Genomic DNA, 24,104 nt, shown 5'->3' with positions numbered 1-24,104 from the left:
CGACCCTGCCCAGAGTTACGTACTTCTTCATATGCCCATATGAGTTTCCAGGCTATGGAATGTAAAGAAGTATGTATTTGTGGTGTGGAACATCTTCAATCATAAAGAAACCACGCTTGGTGAAAAGACAGAGTCCATGGGCGCGATTTAACAGGAAGAAAACGGAGTCCCGCTTTGGGCCGAATAGTGGGGTGTTTCTCGGCACCTGCAGCACTGACAACGACTGCGATATCAAACGGGACTCTTTTTCTTTCTCACCTCGTCGAGAAATGCCCCGCCGAGGCCGCACTTACCTTCATTTCCTGTTTAGGAAGAGATGGGTGTGCCATTTTTAAAAGCAACCCTGATCTCTCGGCCTCCCCCCCCCCCCCCCCTCCTCGGCATCACCACCGCAGCCTCTGGTACACCCCAACTTACCTGTCAGGGGGTCCTCGAGCCTTCCCTCATCCCACCTCATAGGGGTTGATCCCTGGCATGGACAACCTGGCACATGGGCAATGCCAGCCTGGCACCATGGCAGTGCCCCTGCAAGCCTGGCAGTGCTACCCAGGAACCCAGTCACTGGCAGTGCCAAGGTGCCAGAGTGGCAGTGCCAAGGTGACCAGGTGGCAGTGGGAGTGACCGGGTAGCACCCTGTCCAGAGCCCGACCACCCGGGTGCTTCCGATAGCCTTGGACACTCCCCCCAGATGCCGTTAATCCATGTTTGTGTTGACCAGTGCTAAACGGCGCTATGGCGAGGTCTCCCAGGTGTGAGCATTCGTTCCTGGGCCTCTGGAGCATCGGCCGCTGCCATATTTAAGAGAGTATACCTGTTCACATAAGTACGTAAATCTGGATCTCACCCTGCGAGGCCTCTCGCGAGATTTACCAGCCTTGTCGCGTCACCAAGTCGGGCATGACAAATGTTCGATCGCACCCACGTTTCTCTCGCTCTAACGAATGGCATAGTTGCTTTCTTGTGAGGTAGTAGGGGTTTTCTGGTGAAAGAACTTGCTCATTCCTCAAAATGCACCAATGAAAATTTAACCTCTGAACCCCAGCTGGCTAAAGAAAAAGCAACCATGGGCGGAAAATGGAAAATGATCAGAAAATAAAAAATGCTCATCATTTCGAAAGGCACATGATTCCAAAGTGGCAGAACTCACACCGTCTAAAGTAGATTCATAAATTCTCTGTATAATCAGGGGGTTAAGGACCCTGAAGCCTGCCTCCACTTCATAGACAACTGAATATTAATTATTATTATTGATAGATTTTGGGCTGGATTCTCCGCGAACCGGCAGGGCGGGCAACTCCGGGATGAAGGAGTGGCGGGAACCACTCCAGCGTGGGCCGCCCCGAAGATGCGGAATCCTCCGCACCTTCAGAGGCTAGGCCAGCGCCGGAGTGGTTTGCGACGCGCCGGCCGGCGCGGAAGGGGCTTGGTGCCACGCCAACCGGCGTCGAAGGGCCTCCGCCGGCCTGCGCGAGTTGGCGCATGCGTGGGAGCGCCAGCATGTGCTGGCGTCATCCCAGCGCATGTACAGGGGTGTTCATCTCTGCGTCGGCCATCGTGGACTGTTACAGCGGCCGATGCGGAGGAATAGAGTGCCCCCACGGCACAGGCCCGCCCACGGATCAGTGGGCTCCGATCGCGGGCCAGGTCACCGTGGGGGCACCTCCCAGGGCCAGATCCCCACGCGCCCACCAAAGGACCCCGGAGGCCGCCCGCAGAGCCAGGTCCCGCCGGTAAGTACCTGTTGTAATTTACGCCCAGGAGGGACCGGCCTAAAACGGGCGGCCACTCGGCCCATCATGGGACAGAGAATCTCCGGGGGGGCCGCTGCCAGGGGCCGTCGACCGGCGCAGCGCGATTCCTGCCCCGCCAAATCCCCAGCGCCAAAGAATTCGTCAGCCGGCGGAGGCGGGTTGTACGATAACCAGAATAATATTACAAGAAGCTCCAGTTCTTCAGTAAATTCACAGCCTTCCAGAAGGTTAATGTTTGCATTTATGTACAACAACTTGATCCTAGACTGATAATTCTTCCTGATTTTTGTATATTTTTTCTGAATAGGTATGAGAGGGATGATACTTGAAGTGGTGTTATGCAGTCTCCTACATTGCAATGCCATCATTCAGAGGAGACATTAAACCGAGGCCCCATCTGCTCTTGTTGGTGGATGTAAAATATCCCATGACACTATTTCACATTAGAGCAGGGGAGTTATCCGCAGTGTCCTGGCCAATATTTATCCCACCATCAATATTACATATTATTTAGTCATGATCACATTGCTGTTTGTGGGCAGCTTATGCGTGCCATCAGCTGCCATGTTTCCTACATTGCAACAGTGACCACTTTTCAAAAAGTGTACATTAGCTGTAAAGTGTTTTGGAATGTCTGGTGGTTATGGAAAGCACTGTATAAATATCAGTCTTTCTTTCCTTTTCTTTTCCAATTTCTATTGGCACAAGACCCTCTTTTCCTGTTTGTGTCTGGCCCAGAAAGCAGTTGCTGTGACCAGCATATATTTTTTTCTCGGTTCGAATCTGCATCATTGATATTGGGGAAAGATGAGAAGGGTAAAAAAAAATCACTGTGGTTTGCAGAGAGTTTCCAGCACGCAGAACAGGGAACACGCCTAGAGATGCCAGTGACATCCGTAAGGGTACTTGATAGCTACAGATATTCCCATGTGATGATTTTGAACAACAGGCGTAGGTTGGACAGAGCAGAAGCAGTAAAGTTATCCTGTGTCCCACAAATCCACAGTGATTTAGGTGGAGTAACACTTGCTAGTTGCCACAGTGGGACACAGTGATTTTAGGCAGCAACAGCTGTAAGTTTTTATTATCCTGCGTTGTCGTGTGATTACTCAAAGCAGGTGCCAGATGCTAAACTGTAGATCCTGTTTCTTGGAGAGTTTGGTTAAAAGCTGTCAGCTGCACACTGCTGTCAGAAATACTATAGCTACTGTTGTGTCAAAGCAATTTATTTCAAATCTCCAAAGATTTAACTAATATCCAAAGAATACTTTCAAACTCCGATGACACTGTATATTACCATTCCATTGCTGTAAAGAAAGTCACCATTGTTCCATATGCATTGTCACACTTGCCGCATTTTTCTACTATGAAATATTATAGCAAAATATATATATATTGCATTTTGAACAATTTAGGTACAAACATCTAACAAACTAATATTCATTGACTGCAATACTGGTACAAACATGGGTCGCTTCTGTTAACCCGGAGTGGGTGTCTCCATTTAAAAAATTTCATTTTATCACTCTCAGTTTAAAACCCAAAATGTGTTTAAAACTATCAGCTTGTCTTCCAGCAGCAAATGAACTTTAAATTTAATGGTTGTTGTGTGGCGCTATGGCAAATAAGAAAGAAGGGGGGAAAACACCAGGCGGGTGGGCAGCTAAAATTGATCAAGTTACTTAAACTGCCCTGGACCACGAGGAGCTAACCAATCCCAAATTTAACCTGTTTCAGCAAGTAAGCAACTAGGGCATAGAAACAGGAATCGGACATTCAGCTTTGTGAACTTGTTCTGATTAGACCATGGTTGCTCTGCACCTGAACTCCATTTTTTGCCTTTTGTTGCATACATTTTCATACACTTACATAACAAACATCTCTCAATGGGGACAAAAAAGAGTCAATGGCAGGAATTCTCTGACCATTGGGATTCTCCTTTCCCGCCAGTAGGTTTCCTGATGGTGGCATGGCTTCAACGGACATTCCGTTGACGAGCAGCAGGAATAGAGAATCTCCCCTGCCGGCGAAAGGTTTGCCACCGAGAAACACGTGGCTGGGGGGGCCGGGAGAATCCATCCCAACATGTCAGATCGATGACCTTCAGAGTTCTGATGAAGGCTGCAGTGTATTGCAAGATCTGATGCATTTTGCTATATTGCCATTTCTGTTGGGAAGGTTTAAATAAAGTTAGTTAGGGCGGTGCAGTAGCACAGTGGTTAACACTGTTGCTTCATAGCGCCAGGGTCCAGGTTCCATTCCCGGCTTGGGTCACTGTTTGTGCAGAGTCTGCATGTTCTCCCCGTATCTACGTAGGTTTCCTCTGCGTGCTCCGGTTTCCTACCACAAGTCCCGAAAGACATGCTTGTTAGGCGAATTGGACATTCTGAATTCTCCCTCTGTGTACCCGAAAAGGCGCCGGAGTGTGGTGACGAGGGGTTTTTCACAGTAAATTCATTACAGTGTTAATGTAAGCCTACTTGTGACAATAATAAAGATTATTATTATTATTAGTTCACTAATGTCTGCTAGTTGAGCATATGTTCGTATTACACGTGCAAGGCACAATAGAAAAATGATGATGAGGCTGGGATGGAATTTTCTTTGCTATTTTATGTGAGAAATTAAGGGATGAAGGACATTGTGATACATTTCTGGAACTCCTAAACTTGAGCAATATGAAAGATTGCTCCATGTGCACATTCTATTCAGCTACACGGGGAGTCAGCATGGTTTGTAATTGAAAAATGGCACTAGAGGCATATTTAGAAACAATGGGGGAATTCAACGTTAACAAAGGGGACTGGTGTACTATGAATGAAGATTACACATATGGCTGAATGCAAATAAAATAGCGGATGAGGATAAAGAAAATGTTTTCCTCACATTGGTAGGATTAGATGTCCCGTTTAACCAATGTGACCCACAAGACACCAGTACAATAAGCTATTCTGATATTAATGAGATTTTGAACTCATATTATGCTATTGCACTGAGAGTTGCATTCCATGAAAGGAAGCACAAATGAGACTGTTGCAGATTACGTTCTCGAATTAAAGAAACTCTTGCCACTGTGATATGGCACAATCTTAGAGCCCCATTCATAGGAGGCTTACAGAACATTAAAGTCGCAGGCCAAGTGTTTGAGCAAAGGCAATAAGCTGACAAGGAAAGAGGCCGATGACAAGGAAAGAGGCCGATGACAAGGCCACAGCCCTGGAAATGGCAGAAAGCGAGAGCTGCAGGTTACAAGGGAGTAGGCAGCAGAGGTCGACCAGATTTCAGCAAGATCCAGGCTACAGCAGCCAAGTTCACAGTCTCAGAGTGAGAAATTTAGATGGTACCATTGCATGGTAGCTATCAACCATTCAAATGCCCTCATTTCCAGTCAGAGTGCTAGGTCTTATGGGAAAGTTCATCATATCCAGACAGCATGCAGGAGTGGAGGGAACAGTAATGCCCCAGGTGATGGTAAAGTTCCAGGTTGCAGCAACGTACAAGGTCAAAATCTAATTCAGCATCCTCAAAATTCTCAAATGCACATACGCGTGGAATCAGAGGTTGTGTTATTAAGCAGGAAAAGAGTCTGTCTTGAGTCAGAGAGCTAGAGAAACAGCTCATGGAAGATTAAATTAATATTTTAAAAAATAAATTTAGAGTACCCAATTCATTTTTCCAATTAAGGGGCAATTTAGCGTGACCAATCCACCTACCCTGCACATCTTTGGGTTGTGGGGCGAAACCCACACAAACACGGGGAGAATGTGCAAACACCACACAGACAGTGACCCAGAGCTGGGATCGAACCTGAGTCCTCGGCGCCGTGAGGCAGCAATGCTAACCACTGTGCCATCGTGCTGCCCGGAAGATTAAATTATAAGGGATGAGGATATAGGGGTAAAGTTTGCAGTCCGGTCCATCATGGGAATTGTTGTGGGCAGGACAGACAATTTGACGGATCATTGAAAGGTCCATTGACCTTGGGTGGGAATCCTTGTCTCGAGGGGGGAAATTCAAGCCATAATTCCAGTAAAAATTAAAGGTGGAGATTCACAACTTCCTTTAATCATTGATATAGCTGCAGCAGTGTCCATTATCTCAGAAGGAGAGTACAAGAAATCCTTCAGTCACATTCCCTTGCACAAAACTAGTGTGAAACTGACTAGTTATTCTAGTAACAGTATTCCAGTGTTAAGTGAAGTTAGAGTTGAATACAATGATGCAATTTGTCACTAGTAGTAAGAGGGAACAAAGTGTCCCAGATGGGAAGGAATAAATATGATTAAACTTGGCCAAGTGTTGTTTACAGTGGGCATCAGTAAGAGTACGTATGACATTGAGGAAGCGTTAAGAGAACACAAAGTGGTGCTTGAGCAAGAAGGACCAAACGATAAAATTAGCCATCAGAGCAATATTAAATATTGTAAGTCTGCTGAACATACAAATGCGGACCTTCTTTCAAGCTTTCCCATGAATACCAATTCATCTTTAGCCACTGAGTTACCTGTGAATTACTTTACATCCAGAAATAATACGCCAGTCTCCCCCAGAAAAATTAGTGAAGAAACTTGCAATGAAGTAGTGCTCAGTAAAGTGCTCAATTAAGTCATGAATGGCTGACTTAAAGGGCGTAATTCTCCTACCCGCCCCGCCACATTTCTGCCCCGACCGGCCGGCGGGAGTCTCCGTAACACCGGCTGGTCAATGGGGTTTCCCATTGTGGGGCAGCCCCACGCCATCGGGAAACCCCCGGGCGCTGGCAAAACGGAGACTCCCGCCGGTGGAGAATGACGCCCAAAGAGTGTGTGATGAGGAGAAATTGATGGATTATTTCAACATTGAAATGCACTGAGTGTAGATCAAAGCTTTGTTTCTTATGAGGTATAAGAGTCATTATTCTGCCAAGATTTAGAGAAAGATTGTTAGAAGAACTTGATCAAGAGCACACTGGGATAGTCCATCTGAAAGTAGTAGCATTAAGTTATTTTGGTATGGAAAGGTAGATATAGATACTGAAAAGTTGTGAAGCATGTCTCAGAATGAGAAGTGATGCAACCAAGGTTCCTTTCGTTCCATGGTCAAACATAAGAAAATCGTGGGAACAAGTGCATTTTTGGGGGGGAAGTGGAAGAGAAAGAGTACTTAGTTTTGGTTCATTACTACAGCAAGTGGATAAATGTTTAATCGATATCCATACCCCAAGTGATAAAACTATTGAGGTTTTGAGAAGTCGTTGTGCATTTTCTGGGTTGCCAGAGGTGTTGGCATCATAGTTTATGTCAGAAAAGTTTGACATATTTCTGAGTAAGAATGGAGTCAAAGACAATCTAATACCACCGTATCACCCAGCACCAAATGGTGCTGCAGAAAGAAGTGTACACATTGTAAAGAGGTCTTTGCAGAAGTACTTGCTAGGTGACAAGTTAAGCAATAATTTCCGTGTTTCTCTACAACGGAGGCCAGACAATTTACTCTTCTCTTCCAGAATAAGCCCACAGCCTACAGCAGGTTTCTCGCCTTGCGAGTTGGTGTTTAACTACACTCCTAGGCTAAGGTTTAGTTTTCTCAAGCCTGTTGTCAATAGCAAAGTAAGAGAAAAGCAAATGAAAGTGAAGGTGAGTCATGATATGGGAAACATGAAGCATAGAGAATTCCGTACTGGTTAGAAGGTCAAGATGAAAAACCATTAAGGTCAGAATGAGAAGTATGTGGTTAGAGTTGTTGTAAAGAGATGAGATACATTAACATATCTCGTGAAGATTAGAGAGACACTTCATCAATATTGTGTATTTGCTTGCAAGAGGAAATCTGATAAAGGGAGAGCATGAGAAACCTTCTATAGTCCAAATTCCTCCTAAAACCCAAAGTGAAAATCAGGAAGAAGGTTGAAAGTCAAAAAGAAACTGAAAGTTTGCCAATATTACAGAATTCAGCAGAAGAGCAAAGACAAATCAACCAATGTCACAGTCACAACCATTATGTGGAGTTAGTCATCAAAGTCAAAGTTCAGATTTGACACAGTCACAGTCAGAGATGAGAGAGCAGAGCCAAAATAATAGAAATCGGAAGGTGATAACCAGACAGAAAGAAAAACAAGCCAGATAGGCTAAGTTAAAGTATGCAGGAAGAAATCCATTTTTCTTTTCATTATTTCTTGTCAAATGACAATATTTTTGTTGAATGACTACTGGCAATTTACTCTGAAATGTTGGACAAAAACGTTTTGGCCATGATTAGGAAAAACAAGTATAAACACCCATCACTGGGCGAGATTCTCCGCCTTGTGCTCAAACGAGAGCACCACCCAGCCGGAGAATCCCGGGAGAGGCCTCCAGCAAGCCTCCCGACAGCCTTCGTGCCTCACGGGATTCACCAAGCAAGACATTGGAGTCAGAACTCCGCCACAAATGAGCGGGACCAAATGCCACTCCCAGAAGAACCTAAATGGCTGGGATTCACCGGCCTCCCTTGATTCTCCGGCCTTTCCAGGGAGGCTACAGCCATGCGCCGATCCACACAAACGTGGATCAGGCAGAACGGCCCCCGGGGGGTCTCCTGGGCCATTGGAGACTCCTAGGAGATCAGGCTGAGTGCAGGCACCTTGGCATTGCCCAGCTGGCACCTTGGCACTGCCACCCTGGCACTGCCAAGGAGCCTGGATGACACTGCCAAGCTGGCTGGAGCACTGCCCGAGTGCTAGGGTGACAGTGCAAGGGTGCCCGGGTGCCAGGGTGGCACTGTCAAGGGTCAGAGGAGACCATGCCCATGAAATGAGGGTGGAGGGGGGTTGGAAGGGTGGGGGAGTGCATAACAGGTAGGTAGGGGCCTCTGGGAGGTTGGGGGAAGTGTCCGGTCGAAGATAGGGGGTCCAGTAAGGGCGCTTGGGGGGGGGGCCTGAAGAGGGCCCCTCCCCGGACATCATAGTGGGGTGTCCTCACTTGGGGGTGTGGGGTAGTGTCCAGGTGTGTGTGTGTGTGGGGGTGGGGGCAAGTGACATTGCCCATGGGTGGGGGGTGTGGGGGACCCACAAGCTCACTTAGAGATTGGGGCACCCTTTCAAAATGTCGAACCGATCTAAGTTCACCTCCCCAGTGCTAAAACAAATACGCTAAGTGTGGGCTAAACCAGTGAAAAACTCCCCAGGGCCCAAAATCGTGACCATGTGTCATTGAATAGCGGTGGGGAACTTGCCGACAGAGCTGGCGGGAAACTCCCTGAAAAATGCGCCACAAATTAACTGAGAAATTTTTGAGGGGAAATCACATCATGTTTATTGTTAATGTTGGTTTAGTCACATTGTATTTTGGAAATTTAGGTACATGTACCCCATTTAACATTTTAATGCCTGTTATTTTTGAAGTGAAGAGGGAGCATGGTATATTTCAAGATCTGAGCATTTTATTACATTGCCCTCTCTGATGAGGAGGTGAAAATAAAGTTGGTTCAATAATGGACACATGGTGAGTCTTTACTCGTGCAATACACAGCAAATTTTCATTGGCCTGAAACGTTAACTTTTGGTGCGATTCTCCGTAAAGATTTCCAAGTGTTATAGCGAGTGGGAACTGCCACGAGATTCTTGGCCATTGGCCTAGCGAGGCCGGCAATGCTATTCAACGTTAATTGGTCCACTTAATGAGGCCTCACGGGCTTCTCGCCGCAAATGAAGGCTCGGCAGCTGATTCGCTCGCACCGCATACCACGCTTGCCAGCCACCCCATACCGCGCTCACCAGCCCCCCCCCCCCCCCCCCCCCCCACGCTAAGTTCGAGCAGCACTTAAGCTGCACTTGCTCAGCCAACCTCAGCCAGCTGGCAACAATGGCGCCCAGAAGACCGGCCCCAAGATTTGGGAATGCAGATCTGGGGAGGCTGCTGGACACAGTGGAGGCCAGGAGGGATGTCCTGTTCCCCTGAAGGTTTGGAGGGTCAGCCATAGGGCAACTTGTGCTGCCTGTGATGAGGTGGCGGCGGCTTTGAGCGCCGAGAGTATGACCAGGAGGACTGGCATCCAGTGACGGAAAAAGGCTCCCCCCCCCCCCCCTCACCCACATGAGCATCCACCCCTCAACTCTTAATGTGACCCCCAACTCTCCCTCCGTCCCCCCTCTCCCTTAACCCTTCCTTCATACCCCCCCCCCCCCCCCACCACTGTGAACCACGCGTGTAACTAACAATGTCCTCTCTGTGTCTCCTCTGGAAAAGCTCTCCCACAATCGTTGGGAGAGGGCTCAGACTGGCGGTGGTGTGCCAGACATTAGCATCCTCACCACCTTCGAGGAGTGGGCCCTGGAGGTGACTGGTGCGGCCGAGGACAGAGCGGTCGACAACACGGAGGCTGGCGGATGCCGCAGAGGTGAGGAACCACCGGGCCCCAGCTAAAGGACCTGTAACATGTAAGTTGTTATTGCCTTACTGACTGACCCATCCCTCCGACTGACCACATGTCCGTTCTCCCACAGGTCCTCCAGCCGACGGCGCCGGCCCATCCCATGTGGCCCCCTCTCCAGCCTCCCAGGAGAACACATCGGATGAGAGCTCTGAGGAAGACATGATCGAGGCCTCACAGCTGTCATCCCCACTCTTCACCAACGCAGTTACATTTCGGTGGGAAATGATAGTGGTCAGGCTTCTGGGGCACAACCTGTGGAGCACCACACTGCAGGTGATGTTCATCAGGCTAGACAGCAGTCGGAGGGCTGCTGGATCCCAGGATCCAGCTGGGTCCCACCCTGATGCTGAGCCTGTGGTACATACAGGGTTACCCGGAGCTGATGGAGATGTTAGGGTGCGGTCAGGACATTCAGAGAGATGTCAGCAACACTCTAGCAGGTCCATAGCTGCTTGGAGGAGTCACAGAGGCTGCGGGCACAAGAGATGTTGCCGGCAATGTGTGGCACCGAGGCCAACATGCTAGGGGCAACTGCAGTGGAGAGCCTGGTGCACGACGCCGGCAGCATTAGTAGAGGTGTCCAAGGCATCGCGCAGTCAGTGACAACCACAGCACACCATGCCGCTGGGTCTCGAACCAGCTGTCTCTCCATCCCCAGGTGACCCCCAGGGCTCTATGGGCACCGAGCGGGAGGAGAGGGTGCTGAGCGCCAACACAAACCATCCCATGGAGTGGTGACGGTGGCCACCAGCTCTCCCGAGTTCCACCCCTCTGATGAGGCCATGTCTCACAGTCAGCACACGGGACAGGGCGGCATGGTGTGCATGTGCTGCCGACAAGAAAGCCAGGACCTTCCGGCCTCCGAACCCCCAGAGGATGTCTGCCAGGTCATGGGATGAGGTAAGTAGCTGGCTGTCTCCACCTCTGATGTGCATCCTGGGGACACACTACACGTAGTGGTAGAGCCAGGAAGGCAAACACATCGAGGATCACTGAGGGCATTGGGGGAGAGGGGATAAGCAGGGGTGAGGGGGTGGGTGGGAGGGGAGACAGCCCCACCGGGAGTCTGGGGAATTGTTACACACAATAAACATCTTTGTGCACAACTAGTATGATGCCTCTATCACTTTCTTCCGCAATGCGGGCTGACCTCCGAACCCGAGGCCCATCTCTCCAGGCATCCCACCCCCCCCTTGCAACTCACCTACCCTCCGACTGTGGGCATGTCCCTGGAGCTGTGTCCCATCCCCCTGAGTGTTCGGATGTTGGCTGCTACGTGTGGTGCTGCCTCCCGTAGTGTTCAGGAACAGTGTCTAGGAATCAAGGTGTGATTAGGATACTAGGCCATGAGCTGCACATGCTTGATGGCTGCCTACCCACAGGAATATACTTGGGTTGTGTGAAGTACTCACTTAACCATGATTGTCAATTCTCTTTCAGCAGTACCCTCAGCCGCAAGGCCAGAGCCCTCGGCAGTCAGTGGGGGTTATGGGTGTTCGGTGGGGCAGACGGGCAGGGACAAGAGTCACCCCTGGAATGGGTACACACGATTCAGGGGTTGGCATGCTGGTGCCGCGTGCGGTTGCCCCCCCCCCCCCCCCGGTTGCTCCCCCAGTGCCTCCCCATCCCCTCATGGTGGCCCACCCCTGCGGAGGGTCCCCTAATCCAGCCGAGGGTCCCACACCACCCGCCGAGCACTGGGGCGGCAAGCCCAGTGCCCTCAGGCTCTTTGCCTGTGAACAAAGATGGCTACTCACCTCCTCGGCTCCCCACAGAAGCCCTTCTGCAAGGTTCACGTTTTTCAAAAGGAGTACTAATCGGCGCCAGCGTGAGCACTTGCTGGTGAGGCTGCTGAATGATGGGAGGCTGTTGCTTAAGGGGTGGCTCGTTAATTATATGGAAATAGGGCTTAAGTGGTTTCTCCCCAAGCTACGGTGAGATCCTGATTTCGCCTATGGGCGCGGGCCGGTTGCATTGCCGCCCGGCGCGGCTCTTGTTTTTGGGCTGCCATTATTCACCGGCCTCGTTTTGCTCGAGTGAGTGTGCAATGAGGCCAGAGAATTGTGCCCTTTGTTTCTCTTCACAGAGCCTGCAGAGTGTTTCCTGCATTTTCTGTTTCTATTTTGGAATTCCAGCTTCTGCTGTATTTTGCTTTTGCAACATTCTGTTGACATCTGTCTTGGAAATTTACATTGATTCAGCATCCATGGCTATCAGGGAAAGTGGTTTCTGGATTTCCATTACCTTACACATGAAAAAGCATTAATGAAGAAGGCCTATGGAGTGTTGGCCTTTATTGGTAGAGGGATTGAGTTCCGGAGTCAGGAGGTCATGTTGCAGCTGTACAGAACTCTGGTACGGCCGCATTTGGAGTATTGCGTACAGTTCTGGTCACCGCATTATAGGAAGGACGTAGAGGCTTTGGAGCGGGTGCAGAGGAGAGTTACCAGGATGTTGCCTGGTATGGAGGGAAAATCTTATGAGGAAAGGCTAATGGACTTGAGGTTGTTTTCGTTGGAGAGAAGAAGGTTAAGAGGAGACTTAATTGAGGCATACAAAATGATCAGGGGGTTAGATAGGGTGGACAGTGAGAGCCTTCTCCCGCGGATGGAAATGGCTGGCACGAGGGGACATAGCATTAAACTGAGGGGTAATAGATATAGGACAGAGGTCAGAGGTAGGTTCTTTACGCAAAGAATAGTGAGGCCGTGGAATGCCCTACCTGCTACAGTAGTGAACTCGCCAACATTGAGGGCATTTAAAAGTTTATTGGATAAACATATGGATGATAATGGCATAGTGTAGGTTAGATGGCTTTTGTTTCGGTGCAACATTGAGGGCTGAAGGGCCTGTAGTGCGCTGTATTGTTCTATGTTCTATACCCTTCCTGAGGTGTGATACCAAAAACTGAATGTGATAGTCCAGTCTCGGTTGCATTCTTGGACACACTCATCTCCATCAAGGACGGTCACCTCAGTACTTCACTTTACCGCAAGCCCACGGATAACCTCACGATGCTCCACTTCTCTAGCTTCCACCCTAAGCACATTAAAGAAGCCATCCCCTATGGACAAGCCCTCCATGTACACAGGATCTGCTCAGACCAGGAGGAACGTAACAGAAGTCTACAGACGCTGAGAGATGCCCTCGTAAGAATGGGATATGGCGCTCGCCTCATCGATCGACAGTTCCAACGCACCACAACAAAAAACCACACTGACCTCCTCAGAAGACAAACACGGGACACAACCGACAGAGTACCCTTCGTCGTCCAGTACTTCTCCGGAGCAGAGAAACTACAACATCTTCTAACTTTGCCCACCCCAGTCCAACGCCAGCATCTCCACATCATATGCCTCCCAGGACTGGGCTCCAAGGGCCCCAAAGTCACATGGAAACTTTTTTTTACATATGTTGAAAAGCAGAATACGGTGGATTGTGGAAATCTGAAATAGAGATAGAAACTGCTGGAAATACTCAGCAGGTTATGGCACCATCAGTGAGTGCAACATTTCAAGTTCTGTCATCTTTCATCAAACGTGATACAGACCTGATACATTGGGCGGAATTTTACAGACCTGTCATGGTGGGCCATACAAAGGTCCATTGATTTCTGAACAAATTTTATGTTTCACTAGTGACGCTGGGGACATAGATATAGAACATACAGTGCAGAAGGAGGCCACCCGGCCCATCGAGTCTGCACCGACCCACTTAAACCCTCACTTCCACCCTATCCCCATAACCCAACAACCCCTCCCAACTCTTTTTGGTCACTAAGGGCAATTTATCATGGCCAATCCACCGAACCTGCACGTCTTTGGACTGTGGGAGGAAACCGGAGCACCCGGAGGAAACCCACTCAGACACGGGGAGAACGTGCAGACTCTGCACAGACAGTGACCCAGCGGGGAATCGAACGTGTGACCCTGGCACTGTGAAGCCACAGTGCTATCCACTGTGCTACCGTGCTGCCCACAGTCCTGTCGGTGGGACTGGAAAATCCCACTGGTGAGAGTGGCTGTAAAACTCCACCCCATAGCTCTGTTTCTCTCTCCACAGATGCTACCATAACCTGCTGAGTTATTTTCAGCATTTTCTGTCTTTATTTCCTTTTTGAATACCCACATCAAATCTTGGTACTGTCACTGGGCCCTGATTGAAATTCTAACTGGGTGGTCTGAGTGAAAAGCACCCTCTCCTCATTATTGGAGACAGTTGTGGACAGCAGGGATTTGAAACAGGGCCAAAAGGGACAAAACAGTTATTCTTTCTTTGTTTTGTGAGGCAGGAGTGCTATAAAGAACAAAGAAAAGTACAGCACAGGACCAGGCCCTTCGGCCCTCCAAGCCTGCGCCGACCATGCTGCCCGTCTAAACTAAAATCTATTACACTTCCGGGGTCCGTATCCCTCTATTCTCATCCTATTCAAGATGCCCCTTAAATGTCACTATCGTCCCTGCTTCCACCACCTCCTCCGGCAGCGCGTTCCAGACACCCACTACCCTCTGTGTAAAAAAAACTTGCCTCGTACATCTCCTCTAAACCTTGCCCCTCGCACCTTAAACGTATGCCCCCTAGTAATTGACCCCTCTAAAGAACAAGTGCCAGATCTCCTTACTAAAGCTTAGATCTCCCCTGTAATAGCTTTGCCCTCCTTCCTAATGGCAAGATCTCAACTCAGCCCACCATCTACATTGGGTCGACAGGAAGCTTCTAGGTTGTGTGGGTTTTTAAACTGCTTCCTTTGATTCCTGCCCACAACGGGTGTGAAGTCAGCTGTCAGAGATTTAAATGTGGCCCGGGAGTAGAAATGACATGGATTTCATTTTTTTTTTTCAGGTTCGGCATTATTTATTGTTTAATAGGTCCATGTGTTTTAGTCACATTCATGCGAAATTCAGCATTTTCTGCAATTTAAACATATTCAGACAGGACGTTAGAAAGATTTGTGATATACTTAATTTAAAATATATATTTTTCAGTGGATTATGGTGCTCTTAGGCTCCCGTTGCTGCTTTTTCTCTCTCCTCAATCATCTTGAATTTGTTTCATTAGACGTCGCTTGGTATTACAATAAGCTCCCAGATCACCATTTCTCGATTGGTAGTCTCTCGTTCTCTGCCTGAATTGCTCCATCTCCTTCGTACTGTTCTGAACATAGCTGTTACCTTCCCTCTGCTGATACGCCTTTTGGAGCACTACTATCCAAACCCGACTGCTATGTGCTCAAGATTGACTGACAGAATCTTCACATGATAGACTGGTAATGCTTTTAACATGTTAAAATTCACTATTGAGAGGTTTGTACCAAAGTATTATAGTTTGAAAAATAAATCCAGCATTTAACAAGTCAGGTATCAGGGCTAGAGAGGTGTTTGTTACAACTTTTTTTAAAAAGCAGGGTAGCTCTGCTGATAATGCACCATATTCCCCACTCAAGCCTCACATGATTCCATTTCCAATCCATGATCTTAAAATCCTTTTTTCCTTCACAGCGTTGCAGCTGCCTGTTCTTGACTGAACTACTTGGTATGTGTTTCAAAAAAGGCAAAAAGAAAACTTTTATAATCAGGCCACCTTATCTTTGCCAATCACTGGTAGCTGGGAAGGAGCCTATGGCCTACCCCGTGTAGAGAAGAACTGTAGCTCCCATGTTTAGGGAACCTATACAAACAGAAACTAATCCTTGATGACATTGCAGGAGAAAACATACAATTTTGAAGTATTTACAAGCTGAAATTTTGGTTTCAGAACCAAAGACTTGAAGGCACTGCAGAAAGATGCTTTGATCAAATGTTGGGCTGGTTTCCCCGGTCCCCCAGCCGAGTGGTTCTTAGTGGCGCGCTGTTCACTGGCAGCAGGATTCTGTCTTCCCACCATTTGGCAATGGGATTTCCCATTGAAGCCATCACACGCCACCGGAAAACCCGCGGGCATGGGTGCGTTGCCGGCAGGAAGAGTGAATTGCAACGGCCGGTGATTTCCTGCCGTTATATTAGGTTTTCTAAAAGCTTACTTTAAACTGTGTTTTATTACATGTTTACAGATCACCTTTTCTACCAGGATAGAGCTAGATGAAGACAAGGTAAGTGTAGATCAGTAAGTTGATTACAAAATGTGTAACCAATTAAAAGTTCCATTTGTAACTATTGGTTAACTAATTGTTGTTGCATGAACCAGGTCTAAAAAATATTCTCCTTGCTGGCAATGCACACCTATGCACCATCTGACCCAATTCAAGACAGCTGAAGGATCAGCTTTTCAGATCAGGGATGGAATGTTCTCATTTTGAGACTATGGGCGCGATCGAATGGGCAGGTTGCGGTGCAACGTGGTCGATAGAAGCTGAGAGACCCCGCTCCTGGTATCTACCCGACCCGCCTCGCAAGATCTAATGCAATCAGTGGGTGGCCTGGTGGCACAGTGGTTAGCACTGCTGCCTCACAGCTGCAGGGACCCTGGTTCAGTTCCGGCCTTGGGTAACTGTGTGGAATTTGCACTTCCTTCCCATGAGTGCGTGGGTTTCCTCCGGGTGCTCTGGTTTCCTCCCACAGTCCAAAGATGTGCAGGTTAGGTGAATTGGCCATGCTAAATTGCCCCTTAGTCGACAAAAGATTAGGTGGGGTTGCTGAGTTATGAGGATGGGGTGGAGGTGTGGGCTTAAGTAGGGGCTCTTTCCAAGGACCGGTGCAGACTTGATGGGCCGAATAGCCCTACTGCACTGTAAATTCGATGATTCAATGAAACCTGCCCTTTGTGGTCAGGATCACATTTTGGCAAATCTGCATATTAGGGCGAGACAACTCGCCTCACTCTAATATGCAGATTCCCGAGGCACCTGAGGCGTAGGGATCTAAGAGATCTATCCCCTTCGCCTTGGAGACCTTGGGCGCGATTTAACCAAATGGGAACAAAGTCCCGTGGCAAGCGGGTCCAGCCATGTGTCTCCCGGCAGTCACAGCACCGAGAAACACCCTGCTATTTAACGCGGCCCCCTGGTTAGATCGGGGGCCTCAGTGGGGAACATAGGCCAGAGCCGCATTTAGCCCGGTTTTCTGCACTGAGCAGCTCTGCTTGCCTGAACTCCTCAGTATAGCGAGGAGTGTAGCACAATTTTTAAATGGCGTCCTGATCTCTGGAGCCCCCGATGCAACCCCCCACCTGCTTCCAAGCCCCAACTCACTATGAAGTGGACACCAGGCGCCCAGCATCCTCCGAACACCTATGCAGGGACACCCCCCCGGCTTGATCGCCGCCACATGAAAAATGCCAGATTGGCAACACCAACCTGGTACCCTGGCAGTGCCACATGGGAACATTGGCAGTGCCAAGCTGGCACCCTGGTGGCTCTGCGGGTGCCTGAGTGGCACCAGAAGGGTCAGGGTGCCATCCTGCCAGAGGGAAAATACCTGGGGTCCCCTGAATCCTCTGGGAAACACTCATGAATGACATTCCATCTGGTCCATGTTTGTGGAGACCAGTACTGAACGGCGTTCTCCCGAGGATTCCGAGGTGAAGAGGATAGTTCCCAAATCCTCAAGTGCCTAGGGAAACTGCATATTAGAGTGAGGCTAACTGTCTTGCCCTAATATGCAGCTTGCCAAAAAGTTATCCCGGCCACAATGGGCGGGATTCACATCACAACATCTCGCATGATTGCGTTAGATCTGGTGAGGCGTTGCGAGTCAAGTAAATTCCGTGAGCGGGTCTCCCACTTCTAAGGGCCACGTCACGCCATGGAGTGCTGCCTTTTAGGCACAATGTGGCTGTTCGATCGTGCCCCTCAAGTGAGCACCGTTCAGTACTGGTCTCCACAAATTGGAGGCCTGGGGACCCCCTCATAGTGAGTTGGGACGTTGGGGAGGCGTTGGGGGTTGCGTTGGGGACTCCATCTGGGCGCCATTTTCTCTCGCTACACTGAGGAGTTCTGGCGAGCGGAGCTCCACAGTGCAGGTAACGAGACTATGTGTGCCCTCAGCCGGATGTTCCCCACTGTGGCCCCCTATGTTACCAGGGGGCACTTTTAATAGCGGGGTGTTTCTCAGCGCTGAGTGCCAGGAAACACACAGCTAAACACACTAGCTATGGGACTTTGTTCCCATTTGGTTAAATCACACCCCATGTCTTGAGCCGGGGTTGGGAACTTGGAGTGCTTCCCGCTGCATCACCTGGCCGGAAAACACACCAAACCTTTTGGCCTGGCCTTATTAATTATGCACCCAGGTGTTAAACATCGTATTAAGTGGCCTGGATGGTGTGTAGTCTGCTGTCATGTCCGAGTGCCATATCGAAAAGACACACAACATCACTGGCACACTAATGAAGAAAGAAGGTGGATTTCTTGAACATAAGGATAGATCTCCGGGAACACTCTGAGACCGGAAGATGGACCTCCTGCCTGGCCTCCATCTTGAACTCTGGAGGAAGCCTCAGGCATTGTTTCGGTGAGTCTCGACATCTGTTGTTCCGAACATATTAAATGCCACATTATTTTCCCACCATCATCACAGAGAATCTGGGGTGGGGTCAGGCCTTCATTTGCAACCCACTAACGGGTTGCAAATGAGGTTCATACCAGCCTGGCGGACACCAGCAAAAGATCCTGCTTCAAATTCACACCGGTGTGAAAATGATTTCTGGTCCTCCCTCTATCAAACATTCCGCCCCAGATCTCTCAGTCTGTGGACTTATCCTCTATTTGGAAATTCAGTACCTGTGCAGGATGTCTGTTTTAAACATGTGTTGTACTCTCTGTGAACTCTCTGTTCAATGAAGTGGAAATGAATTTGCAACATTTAAGTTGTCTCATTTAAAATAACAGCAATGAGGAAAATAAATATATGTCGCAAGTTCTCGGTCTAAGAATAAGGTATTTTACAGCAGCCTCCACCATGACCAGAATTGGAACGTTTGGGCAGAGTGTAACATATGATTTATGTTTTCCTTATAAATCAATATTTTCAAAAACTGCATTTTCTATTTTTTTCTCTATACCCAGTCAAACTAATATCAAGAAAATGGAGAAAATCAAAAATGTACTGAGCCCATGACACTTTTCAGAATAATTTTAATAAAGCTCATTTCAAAAAGACATGACAGCCTTGTGAGTTCTCAGCGAAAAAGGTTTGAAAATATCCTGTAGAGGTAAGAAAACTTCCTGAAAGAAGAAGGTGCAAAAGATAGTTGCACACCTACAGGAGTTTGAGGCCAAACTTCAATAATTACATTAATCACAACTCTTAATTTTTACATCTGTGTTCTTCCATTCTCCTCATACAAAATGTAGTATTTACAGTTAAGCCCAAAAAATATATGCTCAATGTTGATTTGGTTTATTCTTCTAATGAATTGTCTTTCCCTAACATTGTTCTATTTATGGATTATATCCATCAGATATCACTAGGGCTGGTTTAGCACACTGGGCTAAATCGCTGGCTTTTAAATTTCCGTACTAGCCTCCCCGAACAGGCGCCGGAATGTGGCAACTAGGGGCTTTTCACAGTAACTTCATTTGAAGCCTACTTGTGACAATAAGCAATTTTCATTTTATTCATTAGGGATAGCAACAACTGTTGGCCTTGCAATGCCCATAGCTTGAGAGCAATTATAAGCAGGCCGCTGGTTGACTCTTCTCAGCTGAGCCCAGGGCACCAAAGATAATTGTAGTAAGTTAAATCAACCAAATCAATTAGGATCCACATTTTGCTCCAGGCATCCAGACCTTGACATCAGGGTGAAAAGCGCACTTGTTGGCAGCAGTACTGCCTCAGCAATTTTATCACAGGTGGCATACTAAGTGTCCAATGCTGAAGCTGATTCTGATCATCCAATCAGCAGCCTTGAAGCCTCCGCAGCGCCACTGAGAGAGGTGGTGGCTACTGAGAAATGAGACCTTGGAAGCTTGGACAGGTGAGTTTGAAAAAAATATTTAAAAATCAGAGGAGAGGGATGAGGAGCAGAGAGGAAACCACTCAGAAAGATTGTGAGGGCTGCAGAGGTTGTTTTGCCTTCTTTGGGCCAGAGAATCTCTGATGACCTCCTGGGCTATTACAGAGCTGTCACTTCCATTTAGCTGGCAACCACCCCTCATGTAGGGGGATTATCCCTACTATAGGCAATTTGCTGATAGCTTGGTAAAATGGCCCCTAACTTGAGTCTTTAATAATGCTATTTTGCTGACCACTTCTTGTTAATGGCCAGCCTCTCCTGCTGCTTGTAAAATGGTCTGGCAACGGAAATCCACCCAACCGGTTCCCTGCGATTTTAGCAGCATCCCTACTTCTAAGCCCCCCTTCCAGCTACTTCTGAGCCTGCCTTCCAAGGCCTGGTAAAATCTGAGCCAAGGTATAAACCTGGAACTTCCTTAATAAACTTGCTGAGCTAATGATGGGGCCCTGAAGCATCAGTGTGAAACATTAAGAAGATTGACAAAACTAAATTATCCTAAATTATTAATTGGTAGTTTAATATTAACTGGTATTTATTCAGTCAGATTTAGTTTCTCTGTTTCATATCAACATGAAACAATTAGAATTAAAATTGGACATTTATGCCGATAAATCTTGCAACATACAGGGCGCGATTCTCCCAAAAGGGAGCAAAGTCCTCTAGCGAGCGGGTTTCCCAGCGCTCGCAGTGCCGAGAAACACATGGCTAATCAATGCGACTCACATTGAATAAGGGGCCTGAATGGGGAACATGCGGCTGAGGCCGCACACAGCCCCGTTTTGTACAGTGGGGAGCTCTGCTCGCCGGAACTCCCCATTGTAATGAGAGATTGGGATGCCATTTTTAACTGGCGACCAGTTCTCCGAGGCCCCTGAAACAATCCCGGACCTCCCCAGTGCCCCACCCCCAAGCCCGAATGCACTATGGGAGAATCCCCCAGCCCCTCCAACATACATGCCGGGTAGGCCCAGCCTGATCGTGCGTGCTAAACGGCGCCATGTCGCGGCCTCCCAGATATGGGTGTTCGTTCCGGGCCTCGGGAGAATCAGGCACTGACATATTTAGATCATCCCAATGGTTCACTTAAATAAATCTAGATCTCGTCCAACGAGGGCGAGTTCCACATCGTGAGGGTAGGTCTGGTGAGGGTCAGATCTAGTGCGGCGTCCTGAGCGTCAAAAGGCTGACTTTCTAGATTTTCCCGTCTAATTTTCAAGCACTTTGACAAAAAATGGAATGGGCAGGACCCATGACTCACGATGGCAAGGTGGGCTCTGAATGTGCCTGACCCGTCAACAACCTCGATTTTCCCCCCACCACCATGACCTCTCCAACGGAAGCCCCCCTGACACTTCCCCTGGCACTGCTCGGACATTACCCACTCCTTCGGGGGCTGTATTTACCTGTGCGCTCCCAGCCAAATCTCTTCACCAGCAACCGGTTGCAATTCCTGCCGATATGCCGTCATGTTGCCAGGCGTGGGGGGGGCGTCAGATTCCTAATGTAGGGGGGATAATACAGCAGGGAAGGGTGCTAATGATATTTAAATGTATGGTAGTGGGGTTCCTGACCTTTCATGGCGGGATCCCCATGACATCATTGGCAGGGAGCGGGGACAGTCTGAATAAAAAATTACGCCTGCGAAAAAGCCATTTCTGAACTCCAACTAGGTCTCTTCCCCCCCCTCCCCCCGGCTTTCTCAGCCACCAAACACGAGGGCAGAGAATCCAGTACATTGTTTTTAAATTCCTTTCATTCTCCTCATGCAAAATGGAGTATTTACAGTGAAACCAAAAGAATATATGCTCATATGTTGATTTGGTTTATTCTCCTAATGAATGGACTTTCCCTAACATAAATAAATAATAAATAAAATTGTTCTACTTCTGGATTATATCCATCAGATATCACTAGGGATAGCAACAACTGTTGGCCTTGCAATGCCCTCATTTCTGTAAGTCGCTCCACCCTGATACCCAACTCTCTCTGGAACCATCCAATTTCAACCTTCGGCACATTCACAATTGAAATTGCTCCATCACTGATGGATGTGACTCTCTACCACTCTATCTATTAAGGTGCTCCTCAAAACTTTCCTCTTTAACCCAATTTCTAATCACCTGGCCTATTTGCTCATGTGGCTCAGTGGCTGATGTGGGGCGGGATTCTCCATTTGGGAGACTAGTGGGCTGGGTTTTTCGGCCGCGCCCACCGCAAGACCGCCTCAGACGGGGCGTGGACCATGTAAAGATCCATTGACCTCGAGCGGGAATTTCCGGTTGCTGGGCAGCCGAAGAATCCTGCCCTAAGTGTTAACGCTGGGACTGAATTGTGTGCGGTTTGTGTTCGTGTTGGATTCGCGTTTCCATTGAGGGCGCTATTTCTGGAGCAATTCAGGACATGCTAATGGGCCAGCACCCTGTCCAAATGAATCTAGAGCAATTCTCATTCCCGCCGGTGTCGGAATTGGCGCTGGGGAGCTTGATGAGTTGGAGCTGCTTATAAGCACTCCACTCCCCACAGACTTTCATTTCAGACAACAAGAAGGCTCCATGAAGAGCAGTACCACGCTTCATGGGCGCAGAGCTTGATTGAATATTGGATGCAGTGGAAGAGAGGTGGGACATCCTTTTCCCCAGGATGGGCAGGAGGCTATCGCCCACAGTTACCAACCGGGCTTGTACGGAGGTTGACGAGGCACTCGGAGCTGTGAGCCTCAGTAGACGGACTGGCATGCAGTGCTGCAAGACGATGAAAGACCGCCTTGGAGAAGGCTCGGTGAGCCACCACCTCTGTTCCCCTGGCATCACTCCTATTCCTCACCGCTCACATCACCCCCCCCACTCCCACAGAGACCAACAAAACCCATCTGCCCGCATCTCCCTCACATCCCACCCTGCACCAAACCCCAACACCTATATTGTCCTCTTTGGCCAGGTGCCTTGCACACATATGCCACCAGCTTTAGATCCCCTATGTAACTCGCCTCCATGCATCTCACCATGTCCTTTGTGTGCCCCCTAGGAAAAGACGGCCGATAACTGAAGGAAGCGGGAGAAGATTGGAGGGGGTGTTCCGGACCACTAAGCAGAGGGAGATGGCATTATCCGGGGAGGTGTAGGAGAGGGCTATCTCCGAGGCGGAGGTTGCCATGGGACAACCAAGTGAGCCACTAATGCAAAATGATGTCCCTATAGCAAGTGAGTCACCCCTCTCCCCCAGACCACCCCTTCCCAAGATCTCACCATGTGCATTGCCTTTTGTCTTGCAGGGTCACCATCAGACCATTGCCGCCCCATCTGGGGTATCTCGCCCCCAGCCACAAACCCAGCACACCCTGGAGGGCCAGTCCGGGGATGATCCTGACTTCTCGGCACTGCATTCACCTGCACCCTCCACCATCGCACTCACCGCAGTGGGGCATTTTAGTGAAGAGGCTCCTGGGTCACTTTCTGGTGCACATGTCACACATGATGCAGCACATCTGATGGAGGTAGGGACTCCCGAGGAAGCGGATGGTCAGAGGGCTGCCCGATCCCAGGAACCAGCTGTAGACCGGACAGATATTGCACTTCTGGAAAGTTTTATTCCTATCACTGGTGGAGATGCAGACACAGAGACAGGTTCTACAGGAGGGGGTGTCAACAACCTTCCATCACCTTCAGGAGCAGTAGATCATGCCATCAATGTATGGTGCCCAAGTCAACACTGAACGGATGGCATCCGCGGTGGGAACCTTGAGTCATAAAGTGGGTCAAGATGTCCAAGGCTTGGGGCACACTGTGCGGCCAATGGTTGAGGCTCAGGACAGGGGAGTCCAGTCACAGGCAGATATGTACCAGGTGCAAATGGGTGTTGCCACGGCACTCCAGACCTTGGCCCAGTCACAAAGGGTCGTGGCTGAAGATGTCGAGAGCATTGGCTGGGCACTGACTGATCTGGGCCAATCACAGAGGGACATGACCCAGTTTCTGTGCTATATGATTGAAGGCATCGAGACTCTGGTTGAGA

The 24,104-nt window shown here is 48.8% G+C and overlaps 1 long non-coding RNA gene across 2 annotated transcripts in view; it reads left to right on the top strand.

The window, feature by feature from the left end:
• LOC140416562 (uncharacterized) overlaps nucleotides 1-24,104 on the top strand; it is a 143,518-nt gene that overhangs the window by 17,218 nt on the left and 102,196 nt on the right. For both annotated transcript variants that reach the window (XR_011944779.1, XR_011944780.1), the window contains exon 2: nucleotides 16,192-16,230. This is a non-coding gene — a long non-coding RNA (uncharacterized lncRNA). The remainder of the gene's footprint in view (nucleotides 1-16,191; nucleotides 16,231-24,104) is intronic.

The sequence above is a fragment of the Scyliorhinus torazame genome, chromosome 1, assembly GCF_047496885.1.
Source record: "Scyliorhinus torazame isolate Kashiwa2021f chromosome 1, sScyTor2.1, whole genome shotgun sequence".
NCBI lineage: Eukaryota > Metazoa > Chordata > Chondrichthyes > Carcharhiniformes > Scyliorhinidae > Scyliorhinus > Scyliorhinus torazame.
The sequence above is the reverse complement of the archived record's forward strand: the minus strand, read 5'-3'. Positions and strand labels throughout refer to the sequence as shown.